The following is an 18,265-nucleotide window of genomic DNA, read 5'->3' as shown; positions in this document are numbered from 1 at the left end:
GATGTGTATTTTCATTATTTTGTAAAAATACGTGAATGCTGATATATTTATTTTTCCATTTGGATTCCTATAAACCATTCATTCTTATTACTGAATAAAAAAGCTCATAATAATCAATGACATAAATATAAAGTCCAAAATAGACTCAATTCTTCCTCTTCATCTTGTATCGTTCTTCCAAAACGAAAACAAAAGGCGGTGTCGTTCTTCCTTTTTATCATGTTAATGCATCTTATTGAATTATCTTGACAATTCATTGAGTCGATTTATGTACACCTTAGAATCCTCAATGCTGACCTGACTATACTCACATCCCTACGGTTGGAGAATTGCTGCTCTTCTTATCCGAAGTCCCTAAAGCTTGTTCAACTCTTGTGATAGCTCCCACTCTCTTGCTCATCTCCATAATCTTGTTGTTGGATCTCGGGCTGAGTATTACCTGGTTGGGATATGTTTGCTTCAGAATCATAATCTCTTTCATTTCCGCTCATTCCCCATTCTCACTCCCGTTCTCACTCCCATTCAACAGGTGCAACACCATCTACATCTCCAAAGAATTGCTTAAATGTCGGTGGGGAATTTGCTCCTGCTCCACCTCCTCTTCCCTTCTCATGAACATCGTCTTCTTAACAATTCTCACTGATTGCCTTGAGGGATGCTCTTTTATTTAGCACTTGAGGCTCTTCCTCCACCACTGATCAATTGTATCTGTGATAAAAATCGCATCCAAGTCATTCAGGTTAAGTCAGCCGATTTCTTTTAGTGGTGTCTATCCACTAAGAGGTACTCCGATTCTGCTCACATCCAGTAGCTGAATATGTCTAGGAGAGCAATCCTCATTAAGTGAGATAAGTCTCCATCATGACATTCCCACCATTCAGTTGAAATGAGATGTAAAGTGCATCGTAAGAAAGCGGCGAATATTTCATAAAGAAAATGGTGTAAAAGAAGACATAATTACATACTAGATTACCTGGATCCATCGTACTTCGAAAAACCATGCAAATAAGCCTTCTGCATCCCTATATATAGATATCTATGAAAGACATTATGCTTTGGTGCTTAAATTATGCGTCAAGTACATCAAGTCAAGGGAATTCTTATTGGCTACAACAACTGTTAAATGTTACCTCACTCGATGCCACTAATTGTGTACAAGTACTCTCCAACTTCTCAATAATGCATTTCACCCCCTCGATGACCTTGTTACGAATAATATACATTGAGTAGAAACAACTGGGGTTGAAATAGAAACCTATACAATACAAAGATGGAGAAATTATTTAAATTGACATCGCTGAAATATTTTAATCTAATATTTCTAAGCATATAAATAAACATTTTACCTGCATAGTGGACCGTGCTGCCAAATTAGTTTTTCCACCTCATGTCTATGATCTCTACCATTGCAAAGGGAAAACAACACTTCTCTTGAATAACTCTCTTTGCCTTCTGTATCCCTTCATATATTATCCCATGGTGGATTTCTTGTCATCATTCATCATTCTTAATAGTGTGACTAAAGGAGCACTTGTGAAATCGATGTGGACATACCTGGACCAGAATCTTGTATCAGAGACTATGGCCTCAACATTTTGCCCCTCACAAGAATTTGCAAGTTTGTCATTTGTCCACTCCTCACTGGTGAACATCATCTTCAATGAGGCTTGCGATTATACAATATAATTCATGACCAAGTAATCAGTCATGAAGCAGGTGATAGTGCATCTAATTAACTCCATGTCGATATACTGTCTCATCAAATAAATGATCCTGGAGTGGTTATAGATAAATTTTGTGATCAACCATGTAGATGCGAGAGTGTTCTTCACATTCTTGAGCCCGCTAATCTCCTCCAATACGAGATAAATACAATAGGCAGTACACATGGTGCATACCAAATGCTTCATTTTTTCCATCAACTTTGACCCTGCTAAAACACAAGCCCTGACATTATCTGTAACAACTTGAAGAACATGCTTCTCTCCCACCTCTTGAATTATTTGGTCTAATAATTGTGCAATGAACTTCACTTCCTTCTTTACCTTAGTGATTTCTCTACTAGACGTGAAGGTTGTATAACGTGGAGAATAAACAAAAACGTTTAGGTATTCTTTCTTGATTGACTTTGTCCCACCAACCATCAATCATGATGGTGATGCCTGTTCTCAACCAACTCTCCTAAGATCCCCAATTTATTTCTACGTATCTTCTAGCTTTGCATCCAAGATTGCCTCATTAAGCACCTATGTTGTAGTAGGCTTCATCTTAGGCCCTACATTTCTAAATTTCAAACGATCAAAAAAGTAATATGGGTTGTTGGTTGCATTGAACGAGATTGCTTGATCATAACACCATTCCACCATGTGCCTTGCCATTAAATGCCTTGCACTTTTGATCATGCCTTTGAGGGTCATCTGTTGAGATTTAAGCTTCGAGGCAATTGGATCAATGCCCCTTAGCCTTTGGCCTCACTGATCTACTACGTATTTCTCTCATGTTTGACAAGGCATATGTAATCTCATCTACATCTCAAGTGTAGGTTGAACTTGCCTCAAATGACCCCTCTACTGTAATTGAACTGGCACCAGGTGCCCCTTTGCCGGGCCCTCTATACTTGCTTGAGGTAGTCCCAACATACATGCTCGGGGCGGGCCCACCACATGCTAAGACAAAGGCTTCCATACATGCTTGGGCCGGGCCCTCCATACATGCTCGAGCAGGGCCTTCTTGTTGGGTTTGGCGATGGCCAAATCACTACACCCATATTTTCTTCTAAAGGTTAGGGTATTATAGGAAATAGAAAATTGACTTTATTGAGAAGCATGAAACTAATATCTTTATAAGAGAATGAAGGAGGACATAATACCCATCCCTTTGACCCCTTTGGGGTTTATGAGAATGGATCTCTAATATGGAAATGGGTCTCTAAGAGAGAGAGACATGGCCTTCGAGAGAGAGGTAGTATTCCCATGAGTCTTGAGTTGGTTAACTTTCACTTCTAGAGAGAGATAATCTCTATATTGCTCTCGAGATTATCGTTCTGTTAGTGGCATTGCAGTGGGAAAGAGGTCAATTAACGGTGTTGCTCGGTCTGGAGAGCGGGTTTAGAAGGAAAGATCGATGATGGTTTTTTAGCGATGTTTAGAGATAGGTATTATCTATTGTAACTCAAAACTGTAATCTTCATTGTGATAGTATATTTCTAATTGCTGAGGCCGTAGATGTAGCCCTATGGGATGAAACACGTAAATCGTGTGTTGTTGTGGTGTGCTTTTTATGTTTGCTTTATTTCTCGCACTCGATTTATAGTTGTAGTCATCTACTTCGCATTTAATTAATCATGTACACGATCTTGAGTGGGATCCTGGTGTTTGGGATTCCCGGTTCCACATGCTAAAGGGTTCTCGATATCCCTACAATTGGTATCAAAGTACAAGGTGTGAACAAGGCTAAGGCTTGCATTAAGAAAATGATGAATAGTGGAGTTTGATGGATACATGTTTTGAGGTGGAGAAATATGAAGGCAAAATGTTTGTGAAAATTTCACAATTGATGCAAGTGAGAAAAAATCAAGAAATACCCATGTTTTGAAGTTGAGATATATGAAGGCAAAGTGTTTGTGAAAATTCCACAATGGAGGCAAGTAAGAAAAAATCAATAAATCTATTCAATGAAGGTTGTCAAGGCAATTGTGGTGATTTTGCTATTAAGGTGGAGATTGTTGTGTTTAGTGATAGCCAAATCACTACACCCATATTTTCTTCTAAAGGTTATGGTATTATAGAAAATAGAAAATTGACTTTCTTGATAAACAAAAAAGTGCTATCTTTATAAGAGAGTGAAGGAGGATATAATACCCATCCTTTTGAGGGTCACCTCTTTGGGGGGTTATGGGAATTGATATCCAATATAGAGATGGGTCTCCATGAGAGATAGACATGACCTCCGAGAGAGAGGCGGTATTCTCATAAGTTTTGAGTTGGTTAACTTCTACTTCTAGAGAGAAAAAATCTCTATATTGCTCTCGAGGTTATCTTTCCGGTAGCGGCATTGCGGTGGGAAAGAGGTCGATTGACGGTGTTGCTGGATCAGGAGAGCGGGTTTAGAAGGGAAGATCGGTGACGGTTTTTTACCGATATTTAGATATAGGTATTATCTCTTGCAACTCAAAACTGCAATCTTCATTGTGATAGTGTATTTCTAGTTGCCGAGGCCGTGGATGCAACCCTACAGGGTGAACCACATAAATGGTGTGTTGTTGTGGTGTGCTTTTTATGTTTGCTTTATTTTTCGCACTCGATTTATAATTGTATTTATTTACTTCGCATTTAGTCAATCATGTACACGATCTTGGGTGAGATTTCGGTGTTTGGGATTCCCGATTCCGCATGCTAAGGGGTTCTCGAGATCTCTATACTTTCATATATGCTCGAGCTTGGCCCTTCATATATGCCTGAGTCGAGCCCTCCATACATGCCCATTTTGTAATCACTATGAATACCTATCCCACTCTCCTGCCAATGCATTTCTTCTAAGCTGTCTCTCATTGCAAGCTATGTTGTGATTGAATTGCTGGTTTGAATCCACCCCACTTGATAGCACATATAGGTTGACGATCTCTTCATCCATCTTCAGTTTGGCTATCTTCATATCCTTATTAAGCCTTGAGGAAAACCGCCATTTATTTCCTAACATTGGAAGGTATATTGTTGCACAAAGCGACCTCCCTCTTAACTACTACCAATTGCTGCTTGAACCGGTTTACTCTACTAATATGACCCTTTTGGCAATAATCACAAATGATTATGTATTTCTTGTTTGAATCAACCCTGAGCCCGTGCTACCATGCAAGGTCAACCTTAAATTTGGACATAATAACAACCGTTGAATATACAAATGGTCAAGAAATCGTACTGAATGTCATACTGAATGTTCGATACGAAAATTGTTGTGCACCTGATAGCAAAGCATGCATCTCTAATAGAAATTTTAAAAAAAGCATGCTATTAATAAAAGGAAATATATGGTCTACACGCCGTAGATATGGTTGTTGTTTCTCCTAAAATAGAGTACACGGCTGCAAACGAATGCATCTAAGTAAATGAACTTATATACTTTATGACATTAAAAACATCATTAGAACAATATTGCATAAAAAATCCGATAAAAAAAGATAATAAAAAATTCTACAATATTATCCAATTAAAGAAAAAAAACATAACTTGCATAAAAAATAAATATACTTTATAGCAATAAAAAAAACACTAGAAGAAATCAACACACATATTATGTAAAAGCTTTGATTATCTTTCAACTGCAGCAAATTGCAGTAAGAATAGTTTGATATCGAAGATTAAATCAATAAATTGGTATAGTTTGATATCGAAGATTAAATCAATAAATTGGTAGATTTTTCAGAACACTAAACTTTTCATTGCAAGCGAACAAGAAAAATTCATAGGAAAAAATTAACGAATGAAAAATAAATTCGCCTAATTCATTTGAGAGATGAAGCCTTGATGATAAAAAAACCACAACTCAGTTCGATCCAAAATGACATATAAATTGATCGAAATCTTCAATTTTGGTTCGGGGTCATTTTTTTTAACAACAGTGTTTCTAGCAAAATTAGACCCATAATCGTCTGTAGATAGAAGAAATCAAAATATAAATCTGGTGAAGGTGTCGATTATTTTTCAAACACACAAAATTACAGAAAATTGATTTGATATTGAGGATTTAATTGCTAAAATGGTGAAAATTTAAGAACCCTAAACTTTATATCACATGCAAGCAAGAACAATTCATAGAAAAAAATTTACAAAATGATAAATAAATTTGCCTAATTTATTTAAGAGATAAAGCATTGATGATTAAAAACCACAACTCAATTTGATCCGAAACGAGTTATAAATCAACCAGAATATTCAATTTTGGATCGAGGTCATATTTTTTTCAACAATAGTATTTCGAGCAAAAATCGACCTATAATCTTCTGTAGATCGATCAAATCTGAACAGATCCAGTAAATGCTTCGATTATTTTTCAAACGCACCAAATTGCAGCATAAAAGATTCGATATGGAGGATTTAATTGTTCAAATGATGGAAATTTCAGAACCCTAAACTATTCATCGCAAGTGAGCAAGAAAAATTCATAATTTTTTTTTACTAAATGATAAATACATTTACTTGATTTATTTGAGAGATTGAGCCTTGGTGATAAAAAATCACAACTCAATTGACCCAAAACGAGCTATGAATTGATCGAAATCTTCAATTTTGAATCGAGATCAAGTTTTTCAACAATAGTGTTTCGAGCAAAAATCCACCCATAATCTTCAGATTGAACAAATCAACACATAGATTCGGTAAAAGTTTTGATTACCTTTCAAACGAAACAAATTGTAGTACAAATGATTTGAGATTGAAGATTTAATTGCTAAAATGACAAAAATTTTAGAACCCTAAACTTTTCATTACATACAAGCAAGAAAAAATTCATAGAAAAAAAGTACTAAATGATAAATAAATTTACCTTATTTATATGAGAAATAAAATTGATAAAAAACCACAACTCAATGTGATCCAAAACGAGCTATAAATAGATCAGAATCTTCGATTTCGGATAGGGGTCCATAATTTTTTAAAAACAGCGTTTCGAGCAACCCACAATCTTCTATAGATCGAACAAATAAATACACAGATATGGCAAAGGCTTATTTTGATATTGAATATTTAATTGCTAAAATGGCGGAAATTTCAAAAAATGTGAAAAAACTGGACACAAAATCGATTGACTTTTTCTTTTTAATTAATCTTTGACTCCCGAAACCTAGTTTTATAGCCATATTACAATGATTTCGATCAATAATTTACTAGAAAAGGTCAAAATATGGGAAAAAAAGAAAATCAACCATAACCCCGTGTGGCTGAGAGTGTGACTTGACATTTCTATTGTAGTGAGTCAGCGACTTGCTACAGTAAAATAGGCGAGGATCTGGTGATTTTTGATATATTTGCAAACCCGGTTCGTCCACTTCAAAATCTGATCCAGATCGGGCGATTCCGATCCGGATCACTGAAATTTTAAACTTTGCTTAAAACCAAGTTATGTTGTCCCACTCCAAATCTAGCTAGAGCATCCGCTAGATTGGTAGCCTCCCGATATGTATATCACCCTCAACTATATTAAAGCTAGAGTGTGGCCGCTCCGAAATAACTTTGACCCTGAAGAACTACCCTCACTTGAGCTCCATTTGCCGTTTGAGTTCCATACGGCTCAATAGAGCAAAAGATGCTTGTCCCATCAGAGTTCCTCACCACTCCTCCAATACCATTTTTCTCCATCCTAATTTAAGAAATCTGCCTTTAAAATGTGATGCCACTATATTACTTTCGGATTTTTTCCCCAAACAATTGCCCCTGTTTTGGAATTTGAAAGGTTTCAAAAGGTCAAAACCTTCGAGGTCCAAAATTATTCTTTCTAACATGAGCTTATTTTAGATATTAAAGATCTGAAGTTAGAAGCTACCAAACCCTTTTTTTTTTTTTTTTTAGAACTTTAAACCTCTAGCCGATCCCAAATAATTGGCATAGGGCTTGAATGATGATGATGAAAATTTTAAACCTTTATATCTTTAAGGTCTCAAGTTACTAAAATTAATTTTTTGTTTTCAACTTGAAACCTTTGCGATTTGGGACCTTGAAAATCTAGAGCTGGAAACAACCAAAAAAAAAAATGGGGACCTTGAAATTGGAAAACGACAGTTTGGAAAAAAAAAAGGGAAATGTATGAACTAATATTAGAGGCGATTTTTTTAAGGGTGCAGTTTGTATAGAGCGAAGACTCTAAACAATCAAAGTAAAGTGCACCTTCAAATAGTGTCGAGAAATGTGATTTTAATACTGAAAATCTTTATGATAATCTTAAAATATATTTTCATTTTTATTTATAAAATTTAAAGCTTAAAAAATAGGGTAGTTCAAGCAAATCTATAAAAACTTGAAAATTTTAAAATTGACGGTCCAAAAGTATGTTACAAGATTGCACTATCTACAAAACTTGAAATCCATTTTTTTCGCATGTCCATGTATCTTGATGTCGAGATGATCAATTTGAGAATATTTGGGGATCAAAACAACCTCTTCTAGTGGAAAAACTTGAAAATCCATTTTTCTTCTCATGTCCCATACATCTTGATGTCGAGATGATCAATTTGAGAATATTTGGGCATCAAAACAACCTCTTCTAGTGAAATTTTTGAGGTGGGCTCTAATTTGATTGTTTAGAGCCTTGGATCTATATAAACTTTTTTTTTTTTTGTTAACTAATTTAAGGGGATATATGGGCATATATGCGTAAATTTTCGCCAAAGTATAATTGAAAGGATTATTTTACAATATTGTTATAGGCTCAAAGTAAGATTTAGCTTTTAAATTTCATTTTACAAATAAACCCTTGACTCGTGTAATGATTTTATAAGGTAATTCAAGCCCTTTCATGACCTTTTTCTTGTTTTTACTTCTACACTGTATAGCATACCCCTACAGGAGCGCACTATACACGACCGCAGCTGAAGAGCTATAAAGGAGCATTGTGCAGTCTAAATTTTCTCGATCCACTTTAGCACAACGATTTCGAATTTTAAAAAGAATTGAATTGAGTCTTAAATACCTTATATTGTACCGTACTTTCCAAAAAATAGAGGGTCTCTATTCAAGAGTACTCTTTTTTTTTTTTTTGGGGTGAGTTAAAGCAGCAAGTAAGTGGGGATTTGAGCCACTACCCTTTGGTGATAATGGAGTCAGATACTTTATCATGGAACTCAGCAATACTATCGCCAAGTCCTCATGCCATTCTCAAATACAAGCAATTTGAAAAGGATAACTATTCAAGAGTACTCGAAACTTAGATTTGACTATCCAAGACCGATCTCTATTCAAATATCAATATCTTGACCTTACTTTTTCACACACATACAAAGTGACAAGCTTTTATCCTCAAAATTTGGTGTCCTAATGGCAGTTATTTGTGGGATTTTACCGTGAGGATTTAGGGTTGGCAATAGCCGATTTGCCTAGCCCTGAAAAAGGTAGGCTCTGGACCATGAATTGTGGCTTGATGGCCAGGATAGGTCCAGTGCCGGTCTGGTTCGGCCCGACCCACCTTTTTCCTTCTTTTTATTTTTTTTTTCACTTGTTTTTGGCCCAGCCCAGCCCTATGGCCAAGGTTGGACCTAGGCCGGCCCTATGGGGAGAAGGGTTGGCCTAGCTCGGGCCCAATCTATTGCCACTCTTGTGAGGATTGAATGGAAAAGTGGCCCAATTCGACTCCTGAGAGCAGTTTTAGATAGAGTTTTAGATAATATGCTCCTGGGGGAGCACATGATTCTTTTAGCTTTCTTTTTTTTAATGGTCAATATTTCCTTTGTTTACATCCTAGAGATTGCTACTCCCGATGTTTGAGGTACAAACATTATTTGTTCTTTGAAGTCCGAACATTTGATAGGGGATTAGAAATTTCACTCCCTTATAACCACACACACATTAAAAAAAATATTAAAAAAAAAACCAAAAATTGATATTCAAAGAAAAAAAAAAAGCTAGTTGGTTTCATACCCAACTAACTCGTCTTCCCTATATGGTTTATAAAAAAAGTATACTATAAGCCATATGGTCACATGATCACATAAAATATATAATCAGAACCCCCATTACCTTTCGGTCAATGGATTGGATGGTGCTGGGAAGAACGGCCGGTAGAATCCAACTAATTTACAAAATGCATGATCGCAAGAAATATATGGTTGTAAGGTTTATTATTTTACGATCATCGGATTAATTGGTGGTGTAGTTAATGGGAAGTATTATTAAATCAGACTGTGTTTGGATGCAATTGTATTTTCATCATGGTCCAACCCATAGAGTGGATAGTGACTATCTTCACGGCTGTTTAAGGCCTGTCTTCTTCATCGAATTACCCAAAAAAAAATCCAATTGATGGGATAATTGGAATAAGAAAAATGATAAAAAAACGGAGGACCTCAATCAATAAATTTATCGACCATGCGATAATATAATAACTTTTTTCAGGTTTGTGCGTAACCTTTCCTAAGAAAAAAAAAAATCAAATTGCGTTATGTTTGTGTCAGGAAAAAAATAAGATTGTCAGAGTGAACAAACACCATTCAAATTTTGGATAGTTAGATCTAAGTGTCTCAGAAACTCAACATCCCATTTTTTTTCCTTTTTATTTTTTGGAAAATAATCATTTGGATTATTTAAGTGTTCAAGAACTCAACATCCCATGCACATCTGTGGCTAAACCCAATCTAAATCTAATTTTAGGCGCCCAAATTTTGGGGATGTAACCTCTTCAAAAAAAATTTTGAATTTCACTATGTATGAACTTGAAAAAAATAATATTTGAAAATTTGAATATTCAAATTCTTTCTTTTGAAAATAATCATCTCATGGTTCTCAAAATTTCAGATTGAGAATATCCTCCCAAGGTCTTCTGACTGAGGGAGTGGGTATACCCTGTGCTCCCTTTGGACCATAGTATACACGCTTGTCATTGTAATCCCTTTCCTATTCTCCTTTCTCTTTAACAAATTTAAAGAACTAAAGCCTATTACCATATACTTTATGCATTCCATTGACTCCCCTGACTTCATAAGAGTGGAGGATGGCTAATAAAGGAAAGCTTAAACATCAAATCTCAGTAATTGCGCTTAGGTTTGAGTGATTGGTAGTTCATGTTGACAATTAATGCTATATCTCAAGTTTAATTCCTACCTCGCTGAATTACTCAAAAAACCCAATTGTATTTCTTACACTTTTTCTACAATAATTAAAAGTAACTTTAAACAAAGACAAATTGCTTAGTTGGAATAACTAAATGCTGAGGCAGGAAACTGAAATTACCTCCTCATATAAAATATGACATACCAAAAAAATAAATAAATAAAAAGGCAATTAGACAAGGTTTTGATTATTTAATATATGGGTGCAGTTTCTATAAGGCCGAGGCCTTGAACAATCAAAATAAGGTGCATCTTCAAATAGTGCCGAAATATATTGTTTCAATACTAAAAATTTCTATAATAGTTCGAAAATTTATTTTCATCTCTAATTGTAAAATTTAAAGCTCCAAAAATAGTATAGATCAAGCAGATCTATTAACACTTATAAATCCTAAAAATTGATAATCTAGATAACAAATTACAAGATGCTCTATTTCCAAGACTCGAAGTTCTTTTTTTTTTATTTTATGTTCATTGATCTCAACGTCGAGATGATCGGATTTGAGGGTCTTTTGGCATCAAAATAACTTCTTCTAGTGAATTTTTGAGGTTGCCTTTAGTTTGAATATTTAGGGCCTCAACCTTATATAAAGGCTTTTTATTATAAATATAATAAAAAAGCAATGACCTTGTGAGACCCTCCCACACCTATGTATTTAGGACCTCAAAGGATCACCATTAAATTTGGTATAGATCTCTAGAAAAGGCAACTCCACATCAATGTGATAACTTTTCTAGAGATCCATATCAAATTTAATAGTGATCTATTGAGGTCCTACATACATGGGTAGGGGGGGGGGGAAGGGGGTCTCATAGGATCATTACTCTAAATAAAAATACAACTTTTGGGTTAACAAAGAATATGAGAACTTAAGGAAAAGAAAATGAACAAAAAAAACAGCATACCATCATTCCGAAAATTAATGGATCTTCATCTATTGCAAAACTCTAATTCTTCTTTCTTTCTTTTTTTAGTAAAATGATATATGAAGAAACAGAGAGATCATGAAATGTAAAAAACCAGAAAACGATCTCACTATTTCAGCAGCTTAATGACTGCTCTATCTTCACTTGCGTTCCTGGCCCTCACTAAACGGTTCAAGATCTTCAGATACCGAGCTGCTTTGGTCCCCCATCTCCTTCTTTCTCTAGGCCCAACAGCATCATCCCCATGCTTGGCTAGAGATAGATTACAGGTCTCCTCTTCTTCTGTCATAAGACGCCTGAGGGAACCACGCTCATTAGAAACACGAGGATCGGTCTCTGCCTCCAAAAGCGCACTCAGAGGCTTTCCTTTCTTCTCACCTCCATTTTCAAGGCGATCCCCACTGGAGCTTGAAACTGACTTCCATGTCCTTCTTGACATGCTCGGATCGTAATGCCGCTTCACACATTCTGTACCCATGGAGCACTAATTCCTCCTAAGGTAGATCTCTCTCTATCTCACTCACTCAGTCATTAGCTGTCAGGCTATGGTGGTAGTTTAATGATCCACCTTAATGTGGTTTTTGATCTCTCTCTCTGGCTCTTGCTATGAATCTTACTGATACTGTGTGTTGAGAGAGAAAGAATGGGTGGTATGGATGTGAAAATGGGAGATTGCTTGGTAATTAGGTTTAGCGTTTGTTTGCAGGCGTATTATTTGTTGGGATGGAGTGTCAAAGAGGTGGCAAGTAGGGATCGGTTGCGTAATTTGATAAATCCCAACTATATAATCCCTCGATGATCTTTATTACCACCATTGTACTTGCTATATTCCGATTTGCCTTTCTTAATATATGCATGTAGGGGTGGCAATTGGCCGGGTGCCCCCTCCCGTCCATCTCGGCACGGCCCTAAAAGAGTAGGGCCTGGGTCACATAATATGGCCTGAGGGCCGGGCAATTATGGCCCAAGGGTTTTTGGGCCGGGCTGGCGTGGTTTGCCCAGCCCCGTCTCTTTTTATGTGATTTTTCTTTTATCTTTTTATGTATGTATATATATATATATATATACTATATGGATAGTCCAAATAATATACTACAAAATATACAATTTCTATAGCTTAAAATTCAATATGTTTTTTCAAATATATAATTGTGAAGGTCGAGATAATCAAATGGGCAAGCTTTCTATACTTCTCCTACAACATAAAACTTATATACTTCCCCTTATCAAAAATAAAATAACCAAAATACCCCTAAAAGTTTCAAGAGGTATTTTGGTTATTATATTTTATCAAAAATTTATTTTTAATATTTTTTTATAGGTGCGCCCCAATGAAAAGATGGCATGTACCAAATTTCATATTCATACAATTTGCATAAAAAAAAAACTAAAAATAAAATACTTTGATACGTCGGATCTAAGATCAAATGGTGAGTGGCTCTCTTGATCAAAATTGGATGGCTGGATGGTACGGGGAGGATAGTTCTTCTATGTTGTACGGGAAGTATAGAAACCTTTCCATAGTCAAATTAAGAATTTTTTTCTTTGCCGCGTGACTTTACCTTCTATAATGTAGCCTAGGCCTTACATAAATATAACATATATATAGATGGTCAAAATTGTAGAGAGAAAAACATGGGGTTGTTTTGAGAGGGGGTTCTCGTTTAAAAAAAGAAAAAATGGAGATTGGGGGTTTTAGTAAACCCTAACTTCTTAGTGGCCTTATAATGGGTAGGATTTCATTGGTTTTTTTTTTTTTTTTCTGGCGGCAGTGTTGGTCGGCAGAGATGAAGAAGGAAGTCGATTGATGATTTTTTTATGAAAAATTCAAATTGAATTTTTTGTTTTTTTTTACTATTATATGATGTAATCTTTATAAAACTCACGATCTTGTAATTTTTTTCTATTGGTAGCAAATCATTTCATTAACAGCTGCCCGTAGATGTAGCTCAATTTCATAAGAAAACATGTTTACTTAAGAAAACAACAATTTCACATGAGAAAACATTTTCGTATGAAAATTTTTTCACATGAGAAAACAATTTCACATGAAAGTTTTTTCATATGAGAAATCAATTTCATATGAAAACACATAAGAAAACAATTTCACATGAAAATTTTATCACGTCATATGAAAAATTTTCACATGAGAAAACAATTTCATATGAAAATGAAAAAATTTTCACATGAGAAAACAATTTCATATGAATATTTTTCACATGAGAAAACAATTTCACATAGAAATTTTTTTGCATGAGAAAACAATTTCACATGAAAATATAATAAAAAAATTTCATAAGAAAACAATTCACATGAGAAAAGACTTCCACATGAAGATTTTCACATGAGATAAACACTTTTATATGAAAAGTTTTCAACATGAGAAAAAAATTTCACATGAGAAAACAATTTCAAAATAAAATAAAATTTTTTCACATGAGAAAACAATTTCATAATAAAACATTTTCACATGAGATAACAATTTCATAAGAAAACAATTTCACATGAAAAGTTTTCACATGAAAAAACAATTTCATATGAAAACAATTTCACATGAGCAAATAATTTCACATGAGAAAGCACATTCATATGAAAATTTGTTCACATGAGAAAATAATTTCATATAAGAAAACAACATAAGGAAACAATTTCACAAATAAAATTTTTTTAACATGAGAAAACAATTTCATAAGAACACAACATTACATGAGAAAACAATTTCATAAGAACACAATTTCACATGAGAAAACAGTTTCACATGAAAAATTTTCACATGAGAAAACAATTTCACGTGCAACCTTTTTCACATGAGAAAATAGTTTCACATGAAAACGATTTCACTTGAGAAAACAATTTCATATGAAAATAAAATTTTTACATGAGAAAATAATTTCATAATCACATGAGAAAATAGTTTCACATGAAATTTTTTTCACATGAGAAAACAATTTCACATGAAAACGTTTTCGCATAAGAAAACAATTTCACATGAAACGTTTTCACATGAGAAAACAATTTCACATGAGAATGAAAAAATTTTCACATAAGAAAACAATTGAAAACGTTTTCACATGAGAAAACAATTTCACATGAGAAAATAGTTTCACATGAAAAAATTTTCACATAAGAAAACAATTTAACATGTAAACGTTTTCACATGAGAAATAGATTTCACATGAGAAAATAGTTTCACATGAAAACTTTTTCACATGAGAAAACAATTTCATAAGAAAATAGTTGCACATGAGAAAACAATTTCACAAGAAAATAATTTCATATGAAAACAATTTCACATGAGAAAGCAATTTCACATAAACTTTTTCACATGAGAAAACAATTTCATATGAAAAATTTTTCATATGAAAATGTTTTTTGGAAAACAATTTCGTATGGAAAATTTTTTCAAATGAAAAGTTTTTTCATATGGAAAATGTTTTAGTATGGAAAAGTTTTTTATATGAGATAACATTGTACATGCTAGCCACACGTACGGAATAATTGCCATTTAATTAGAGATGGACCCATTTTAGAGAGAGTTTAGGATAGGATAGATTTAAGTAAAAGATGGACCAGGTGGCTCAATTTAACTCCGAGCAACATGGGCCTTACTACATTTGGGCCGAGGGCTAGACTCATGCTAGACCTAGGCTAGAGTCATCTCTTGGACCGTCCGGGCCTTGCCTTTTTCATGTTTTCCTTTTTATGAATTTAGAAATAAAATCTATTTGTCGTGATCCTACTGAAGAAGAGCTTAGGAACATTATACGCAATAATGCTTCCTAAAATAAGAGGATTCCCTTTGAGCTTGAATTAACCCATATATATGTCTGGAGGCTACATTTGAGTTTGTGAAAGGCTCGAAATTAATTTAGATGCATGTGTGTCATAAAGAGATGTACTTCAAGAAAGTACATCACTTGTAGGGTGCTTATTGATAATTTTCCTTGCATTTTCCTGATATTCTCTATGATGCTGAAGGAAGTGAAAATTGATTGCGGGAACCTTCTTTGATAAATTTTGGTGGTGCTATTTTCACCTGTTAGATAGTGAGAAAGCAGTTCATTATTTATTTCAGTCAACTGAAGTGCATAATTTATATTTTGCGATAAGATTTTCTTGCCAATCTACCAACTTGCTAGGAATTTATGTTCCATAATTGATCTTAGTGTTGCGCAATTGAACACCATGTTAAATGATCCGGAGCTCTTTATTAGTGTTGACAGCTATAGAAATCAAATATTGAGTTTCATATCTTGTATATTATAAGACATTAAGTTTCATATATTGAGTTTCCTATTTTGTAAGCTTACTTTTGTAGTGAGTTTGTTTTTATTAAAGGGCAATAATTGTAACTCTATAAATCTCAGGTAAACTAGAGTAATCCCTTATGAATGAAATACTGGTTTACCTTTCATGGACTTAGGTACTATTGTTGAACCACGCATATGCTGTGTTGATCTGTTTATCTTTCTCTTCTCTATTTCGTTATTACAATCTCTACATCGTATCAGAGCAGGCGAGTATCCATATCCAATGTTGCGGAACAACATGTGTGGGATTTTATTGAATATATCATCAAAGAACTAGTCTTTGGGAAAGACGCCTCCAGTGATGAAAACATTGGCCGTTAATATGGCTGATGCCATGGATGATATTTTTTTTTTTTTTGCTGTGAGCTATTATTTTCCAGAGTCCAAGAAAAGAAAGACTCATGCAAATATCTTGCAAGCACTTTTGAAGAACTTTTGGTCCAACAGGTTTTAGCAAGTTTTTTTTTTTACGGCAATCTCGTGCAAGCTAGTTTTGCATTTTGAGGAAGTTTTCAATTGAAAAAGTCTTGTTTTGGAATGCAAAAAGTTACATTCTGTGTAACCTCAAATTGAGGTTGATATTTATATGGACTCCTATCGATGTTCAATTTTCTCTTCAAAGAAGACCTCGGCAAGCAATTTGTTTTGGATATTCGGTTGGGTTCCTATTGAGGTGTCTTTTATTTTTTAATCACCCTTGCTATTGTTCAGGCACATTAAGAAAGTAACTCCAGTATGAAACTTGCTAGGGTTCATTTAAATCGATTTAATTATTTTGTTTGGTCGAAAGTTGTTTCTTGTTTTCTTTTAAAAAAATTTAAACTTGGACACATAACTAAAAAAAAAATCATGAATCTTAATTTCAAAACATCTGAAAAAAGTGTTGAGAAATTTTCCCCGGAAGCTAATAATGAAAAATATGAAACAAAACTGTGCATTAATAACTAAACAGTTGATAGATCTACTGCTCAGACCGCAACCACTTAAACCCATCACTGCAACTGTGTTCTTTACCAGCAACAGCGTAACAACAATGGTTCTTCATTCACACAAGATCTTTCTTCTTTATTCCCAGACACAGGTAACCCTTATGCTTTCATGTCTTCTTGTAACAATTTACCTTGGATAATAGACTCAGGGGATGCAGATTATATGATTGGTAACTTATAGTAACTATCCAACCTAAAAATACTGAAAATATAAACAATGTGTCTCTTGCTAATAGTTTTTTGATTCATGTCAATGGTGTTAGTAAGACCAAGTTCTTCTCTAAGTCACATAACTCTGAAGTTTTGTTTATGCCATCATTTTCTTCTAACTTGATATTTGTTAGTAGAATTACTCAAAGTATGAATCGCAATGTTATTTCCCCCCCCAACTCTGTAACTTTCTATGACCGGACCACGGGGAAGAAAATTTGTGAAAGAAGAATTATCTCATGGGCTATATTTATTTAATCAGGAGAATAATGCTTTTGTTACCAATCAAGATAATTCCGACATTAATAAACTATGGCATTAGACATTTGGACACCCTTCAGATAAAGTTTTGAAAATTTTAACGCACTCTCTATCTTTAACTTCTTATTCTTGGGAAGTGTATAAATTCTCAAAACAAAAAAGACTTCCTTTTTAGTCTTCCATGCATGTTTCAAGAGAACCATTTTATTTGATACATTATGATGTGTGGCGACCCGTTCCAAATGATTCTTATTCTGGCTTTAAATATTTTGTTACTTTAATTAATGATTGATCTCGTGCCACTTTGGTATATTTATTGAAATAAAAAAACAAAAGTTTTCCTTGTGTCTAAAGAATTTTCCGATCTGATTTCCACTCAATACAATGACAAGATTAAAATTCTGAGGAGTGATAATATCACAAAGTATGCGAACAAATCCTTTTTTGAGCATTTATTGAATTTTGGTAATATACATCAAACATCATGTGTTGGAACACCTTAGCCTAATCGAGTTGCTGAAATAAAAAATAGACACATTTTGGAAGCTACAAGGTATTTGGTGCTTCAGATACATGTTCCGAAAGTTTATTGGTTTGAAGCAATTTTAACTGCTTATTATCTAATTAATAGACTTCCAAGTAAAATTCTTAAGGACAAATCTCCCCTTGAAATTTTGAAAATAGAAAAATTGATTTGTCCCATTTGTAAGTATTTGGATCCATGTCTTATGTTCATGTGGCTGAGCACAACTGGGATA

The sequence above is a fragment of the Amborella trichopoda genome, chromosome 3 (genome assembly GCF_054954075.1).
Source record: "Amborella trichopoda isolate Santa Cruz 75 chromosome 3, AtrichopodaSantaCruz75HAP2 v2.0, whole genome shotgun sequence".
In the NCBI taxonomy this organism is placed as follows: Eukaryota; Viridiplantae; Streptophyta; class Magnoliopsida; order Amborellales; family Amborellaceae; genus Amborella; species Amborella trichopoda.
Note: the sequence above shows the minus strand (reverse complement) of the source record.